Source organism: Palaemon carinicauda, chromosome 3, assembly GCF_036898095.1.
Source record: "Palaemon carinicauda isolate YSFRI2023 chromosome 3, ASM3689809v2, whole genome shotgun sequence".
Classification (NCBI taxonomy): domain Eukaryota; kingdom Metazoa; phylum Arthropoda; class Malacostraca; order Decapoda; family Palaemonidae; genus Palaemon; species Palaemon carinicauda.
The window spans coordinates 25,190,487-25,198,034 of NC_090727.1; positions in this window are offsets into that span (position 1 = coordinate 25,190,487).

A 7,548-nucleotide genomic window follows, 5' to 3' on the forward strand; every position below is an offset into this window, starting at 1 on the left:
CGGTAGTTTATTGAAGATGTCGCTGGACAGATCAATTTGGAAGGCATACAATATTGGTCTAGTCAAGGCTGATTTGCAAGTTGAAATCGTATTGGCTGCTAATCCCTGTCCATGAAGGTGAATGAAGAAGGACATGCAGAAATCAATTGTGATTTCCTTAGGATTTTTTGTCTTGACGAAAGAGACCCATTTTCTCCAAGATGATTCGTATTGCCGTCTTGTGGATTCGGTCTTGTATTCCTCGAGGAAGTCTAGACTTTTCTTCGAGATCCCAAACCTCTTCTTTGCGGCTAGGGAGAGAAAATCATGAGATGAAGGTCCTTGATTTTCGATGATGAAGCGAAGACAGTCGACTTCTGTACTTGTTGGGAGAGAACTGGGCCCGGGAGAGGGATCAGCTTGGGCTGCAGCTCCAGGACCAGGGGGTACCAGTTGCTCCGGGGCCACTTGGGAGCCACTAGGGCCGCTGTCCCTTTGAAGGTTCTCAGCTTGGAGAGGACTTTCAGCAGAAGGTTGGTGGGAGGGAACAGGTAGATCTTGGGCCATCTGTTCCAGTCCAGTGACATGGCATCCACTGCTTCTGCCTTGGGGTCCTCGTACAGGGCCACGTACCGAGGAAGTTGATTGTTGTCGCTCGTTGCGAAGAGATCTATCTGAAGTTCTGGGACTTGGTGGGAGATGAAGGAGAATGATCTTGCGTCTAGAGACCATTCCGACTCTATCGGGTTTGTCCGAGATAGAGCGTCCGCTGTCACGTTGCGGAATCCTTGTAGGTGAACTGCAGACAGGTGCCATTTCTTCTTCTCTGCCAGACGGAAGATTGGGAGAAGCACCTGATTTATCTGGGGCGATCTTGAGCCTTGGCGATTGAGACATCGAACTACCACCGAGTTGTCTAGGGTTAGACGAATATGGATCGAGGGAGGCGGGGAGAGTTTCTTCAGAGTTAGAAGGACCGCCATGGCCTCCAAGATGTTGATGTGGAACGTCTTGAACAGGGGAGACCATGTGCCTTGAGCCTGTTTTTGGTGGGAGTGACCTCCCCAACCCTCCAGCGAAGCGTCCGTGTGGATGTTGAGTGATGGAGGTGGGTGTTGAAGAGGAATGGACCTTTTCAGGGCCTTTGCTTCCGACCACGGCTTGAGGAGAAGTCGAAGTCTGTTTGGGAGCCGTCTCTTGAGGTCTCTTCGAGCGATGGATGCAGAACGTCTCCAGACTCCCGCGGCATCCTTTAGCTGTGCACGAAGCACTGGGTTTGTTACTGAGGCGAACTGTAGAGAGCCTAGAACTCGTTCCTGCTGGCGTCTTGAGATCCGCTTGGATTTCAGTAGTCGCTTGACAGACCCTGCTATTTCCTTCCTTTTCTTCTGGGGAATGGAAAGGCGGTGTGACTGAAGGTTCCAATGGATTCCTAACCATTGGAACTTCTGAGCTGGAGAGAGGCGAGATTTCTTCGCGTTTATCTTGAATCCCAGGTGTTCTAGGTACTGGGTGACTTTGTTGCAGGATTTTACACAATCCTCGGGCGATGGAGCCCAAACTAGCCAATCGTCGAGGTAGGCCATCACCTGGACGTCTCGGAGGCGGAGCTGTTGTACTATGGCGTCCGCCAGCTTTGTGAAGATCCGAGGAGCCACATTGAGGCCGAAGGGCATGGCCCTGAAGGCGTAGCTTTTCCTTTGGAGTCGAAATCCTAGGTAGGAGGAAGCGTGATGGTTCATCGGAATGTGCCAGTAGGCATCCGCCAGGTCTATGGAGACCGTGTAAGAACCTCGAGGCAGAAGGGTCCTTATCTGTTGAAGAGTCAGCATCTTGAACTTGTCGTTCGCTATGAACTTGTTGAGGGGGGATAAGTCCAGAATGACTCTGAGCTTGTCGGAGTCTTTCTTGGGGACACAAAACAGTCTCCCTTGGAACCTGGTGGACTTTACCTTCCTTATCACCTTCTTGTTCAAGAGATCTAGGACATATTCTTCCAGAAGGGGGGTTGATTGTTGGAAGAATTGCTGGAATGTTGGGGGTGGTTGAGTCCAACTCCAGCCTAGACCCTTCTTGACGATGCTGTGTGCCCAGGGATCGAAGGTCCAACGATCCTGGAATTGGCGGAGTCTTCCTCCCACCGGAAGCACTTCATTGCTTCTGGTGTCCCGAGGGCTTGTTGCCTCGGCCGCTAGCTCCCTTTCCTCCTCTGCCTCGGGAGGGACGGCGAGACGCGTCTCTGCCTGCACCTCTGCTTGAGCCTCTACCTTTGGGACGAAAGGTAGTCGTCTGTTGCTCGAAAGCAGGGGTGAAAACCGGTGACTGTGACAAGACCGGTTGGGTGACCAGCTGAAAGGTCGGCTGTGGCTGAGCTGCCACTTGGGAGGTAGCGGGTCCCGGAAACTGACGTCTTGGTTGACGTTGCTGGGGTTTCTGTTTGGAGGATTTCCTCTTAGGTTGAGGTCCGTCGTCCTGAGAGGATTTCCTCTTCTTTGACATGCCCCACTTGTGGAGAAGGTTCCTATTCTCCGTGGCGGCTTTGTCGGTAATTTCCTTCACAAGGTCAGAAGGAAAGAGGTGTTTGCCCCAGATGTTGGAGGAAATCAGCCTCCGGGGTTCATGTTTCACAGTGGCACCTGCGAACACGAATTCACGACAGGCTCTCCGAGCCTTCATGAAGTGGTACATGTCCTTCACCAGGGTTGCCATGTGGGATTTGGCAAGTACCATGTAGTGGTCTGGTACTGTGGTGTCACAGGCCATGATGTCCAGTTGGACCTGGTGGGACATGGATGCTGCGAGCCTCTCCTTCGTATCTTGTTCCCGACGAAGGAGGTGATCGTTGAGTTTCGGGAGGTCTTCATTAAACTGACGTCCGGCGACGTCAGGATCTAGCTTTCCCACCACGAAAGTATGCTGGATGTCCTTCCAGTGTCGAGCGTCGGGGGGAGTGACTATGGAGAAGGGTCTGCACTCCTCCAGTGCAGGGCAGGCTTTTCCCTCTTCCACAGCCTTGAGGCACGCAGTGAAGGCCTTTTCCATGAATGGAAGGACTGCATTCTCAGGTGCAACGTAGGTAGGGTGCTTCTTGCTCAGGGCCGGAAGCTTTGAGCAGGTAAAACCCCTACTTTTAAAAGTGTTGGCTAGCATAGCCTGGGCCTTCGCGAGATCGAACACTATCTCCTCTTTCGGTTCGGTCTCTTCTTTAGAGGCAGGTTCAGAGCGAAGTCGGACGTAACAGTCCGGGTAGGCCTCGAAATTTGGGAAGAACTCCACGTCTTCCAGGGGGACCGTGCCGATCTTGTCACTGACGAAGATCCTGCCGGTCGCTATGACCATATGCTCAGCATACCTCCATGGGTTGGCATGTGAGCAAGCGAGGAGATCCTTAACCGAGATCTTCTTCGGTTCTTTGGATCCTATCATAGACCTGATGAACTCCTGATTCTCCTTCAGCCTGTCGTCCATGATGGCTTTAATCATCCGGAGCATCTCTTGGGTGGATGGCAAGGGTTCCGGGGTAGTGGAGGTAGACGGGAGAGACACTTCCGTCGGTGTAGGAGTAGGGGCGGTGATGGAAGGAGGAGCGACCTCTTGCTCCGACTCGGCGTATTCCACCTGGTCTTCATCATCTTCAGCCCCTTGAGCCATAAGGGTCTTCTCCGTGTCTTCCGAGACATCCGACATGTGTTCGTCATCTTCGGAATCCAGGCGGCACTCGTGCATGGACTGGGCCATGACTACATCAGGTTCCACTGTAATTTGGACAGTGGGGATCGAATCCTTGGGTACCACCGAATCAGGGGAGGCCTTAGGGAACAGAAGTGACCTCAATTCTTCAGTGGCCAGGTACGGTCCGGTGGCATTCTTCTGGAAGCCACGCACCCACTTGCGTAGCTTCTCCCGAGAAGTGTCCCTGACCTCCGCTGAGGGAGGGTTATGGAAGGCATCAACAAGGTGAGCCTGACAGACCGTACAATTCAGTGGGTCCCAGAATTTCAAATCCCCTTTCTTGTTAGCACAAGGGGCGTGAGTCCTGCAAGCCGTATGCCCGTAGAAGTGCGGGCGTTTCACAGCGCAGAAGTCGAAGTCACACTTCATCTGCTCCTCCTGTGGAAGAAAGAGAAAATGAGTATGGGGGGAGTCATAAGAATGGCTCTTAAGCTAAGTTAATATTAATCATTAATTTTAACTTGATAAAGGGTGTGATGCAGAGGATTGAGAGAGTAAAGAAACATACTCCATGCATCTCGCCCAGCTGGCTACCGTAAGCTTCATCCTTGGATAATCCGAAGTGGCCGAAGGCATAGGATAGAATTCCCTCAGAATCCATAGGGTAATGGAATTCCATGGGAATTACCAAGGATAAGTTTGGGACTGAGGTCACTCAGTCCCAAATTGGGGGGCTAAAGGATCCCCAAGGGTAACTGCTTCCGGCAACCAGCCGCGCTAAGATACACGCAGCATGCTGGAAATCTGAAGAATGCAAAAGGACAGCATGATTACTAATAGAACAGTATCAGGGTACTGATCCACTAACGTAAACAGGCCATCTGGTTGCAGTGTAGGGCTATCAGTATGAGGTGATAGCTAGTAGAAGGGGGTGCAAGTCATCTTGACGCCTCCGGGGGGGTCCGGCACGCCGGAGGCCGCTCCAGCAGAGTTTCTGGCATTAGTACAGACAGTATAAGTCAAGAGTAAAACCAGGGTGGCGGCCGCTGGCACAGCGGCGGCGCGCCGGCAGGGGGAGCGCCGGCTCCGGCAGCCGGAGAATGCCAGAGTGGTGACAGGATCAAGGATAGTTATAGCAGAACCGGGTTGCCGGCAGTGGATGCCGGCACTCCGGTGGCCGGTCGGCGGGCGGACGGCCAAGCTATGAGGGAAGCGAAGAGCCATCGGCAGGCGGCAGTCCCCCGGCACACGGAGGACTGGCGGCCATGGGGGGTATGGAGGGAGTCACCAAGGTAGGAGGTGGGTATCACCGACAGTGGAGGCGGCAAGGGACCGGCACCCAGATAGTGAAAGAGACAGGGGGAGGGATGTAAGGAGTCCAGTCATGGACTCCCAGACATCCCCCCCTGAGAGGGTGTACCCATGATAGAGGCTGGCTCTATCACCCAGAAGCAGGGGCCGCAGAGGACCGGGAGCTAGGGTAGCCCAAGGGAGGGCTAGGGAACACCCAAAGAGGGGGAGACCCCTGTATACAGAACACATCCAGTGGCTAAACCCATAGGACACTATGAAGGGTATATGTACCAGAGCGGACTGTACGCAGAAGCTCCAGGTTGCCCTATCACTCCACCCTAAGGAGGAGTTGTAGGACAGGGGACAGATGGGTATAGACTAACCTAAGTATAGGCTAGGCTATACAAGAGATAGGTGGGGAGGGGAGAAGAGAAGAGTCTTCCATGAAAGGGGTTCTGTACCAGAGCGGCCACTAAGGAAGGGAGGACACTCCCTAACCTAAGGTAAGGCAGCCTGACTGAAACGGTGCATGGGTACAGTTTCAGCAAGGAACAGAATTACCCTTCCAAAACCTAACCTAGAGCAGGGCTGAGCGTCCTGAACTAGGAAGGATAGAAGACATATCGCTATCGCAGGACAGTCGTAGACTAGTCCTAGCCATAGAGGAAAGATTAGCCGTTCCTCACTCTCAGGCGCAACCCTAAGGGGGGTTCATTCCCTTAGGGAGGACTGAGAGGCGATAAAATACTCTGGTAAGAGCTTGATCCCTTTACGTGGTAAGGGGAGCAAGGCTACGCAGAGGGAATGCCAAGGGCAGGGGGATGAAGGGAGCATATAGGGGTCCTATATGTAGGTTAGGTTAGGAAGGTACACTAACTAACCTATCCCCTATATGGTCCCTGAAGGCGAAAACACTTGCATCACAGTCAATAGTATTGTAAAATAATGCCACTATCTTCATAAATAAGCCTAGGATCACTGATAAATCATGCATGAACACTGATATCTAGGCGCACTGGCCTGGGGGCTATAGTAGCCAACTGGTATAGGGTCAATCGATGACCGGTAAAAAAGCGTCAAAACACGATATAAAAGTTCCTAGCTATGAAGACTAAATAAACTAATGTTATCGATTAGTAATTGAGGCCGGAAGCGTTGTTGTGGCTAACTAAATAAGGTATGCAGAAAAACAACGACGCCATAAAATGGCGGGTCCGGTAGAGGCACAGCTCTGCCACAAAACAACAATTATTTCGAAAAGTAATATTTACTTTACGGTCAGAGCTTAACTAAACAATACTGGAACCTTATACTCAACTTTCCAGAAGAAGGCGAGGCCGAAGGTAGCGACATAATAAGGATGCAAGGCGATAAAGATGGCACAGGGAAAATCCGTCTAAGTAAGGCAAGCTACTAGCAGAAGAATGAAGACGAACGTGACGTCATTCAAGCAATGGCGCCCGTTTGTTTACGTCTCGAGTACCAAAAGTAGCCACGGATGAGATTAGCTATAGAACGGCTCCCAGCTATTCTCTGCCTTTACACACCGAAGCCTTAACTCTGTTCGGGGTGTAGATAGCTATGTGGCGCGTTAATACATGCGTCCCCTGTTGATTTACGATGTCTTAAAAGGGAAACCTTTAGGATACTCGCTCCAGAAGTTAGAATTCTGTGATAACCTGTGGTTAAATTCTCTGGGAATATCTTAGTAGTTATTTACCCAAGGAAGCTACCAAAAAGGAACCTTCCATCAGGACGCCATGGCTTGAGCCCAAAAATAATAATAATAATAATAATTGTTATTATTATTATTATTATTATTATTATTATTATTAACTCTGATGTAACCAATCTCTTTCACATTATCATCTCTCTGATATGACATACGACGTTCACAATCAACACGTCCAAACCTATCCTTCTCTATCCAGTAAGGATAGCCTATCCCTCCTATCCCATACAGCACACATACCTCACCCCTCCATTCCCTACTAGTCCATGGGCCAGAAAGTGAAACCCTCGCCCCCCCCCCTAGGGAATTTTCACGACCCCCCTAGTTTTCTCCCTTAGGGTGTCCTTTATGCATATCCGGGTGTTTCCAAACACATAAATGTGGCAAAAAGGCAAAATTATCACTTTTTGTACAAACCGCACGCCAAATTTTCACATTTTCAGCCGCACTGACTTTGCGTCGCTTTATTGGCTCTAACTTCCTTAATATCCAAACTAAGTGAACATTTTTGGCACCAATATAATGCCAAGATCAAGAGCTACACAATGGTATATAATTATGTCCATAATTAATGATTAATACGTATTCCAGGGCCATTATTGTACCCCCTACCCTTAATTTTTGTTCGAAAATGGGCACCTGCAACTAGTTGCTACTGATACTGATGATATTGTTGAGGCATTTGGTTACATTTCTGTATTTGATTTTGTACATAATCTTATTTAGAATATTGCATATCAGTTTCGTTCACTGATTTCCCAAAATATGTGAATTAAGTGACAATAATCAATTGATTGTATAATGACCACATATTTTTATTGATACCTACTTTGTAGGGAACGCTTCTTAATAACTTCTGTAAATCGTGACAT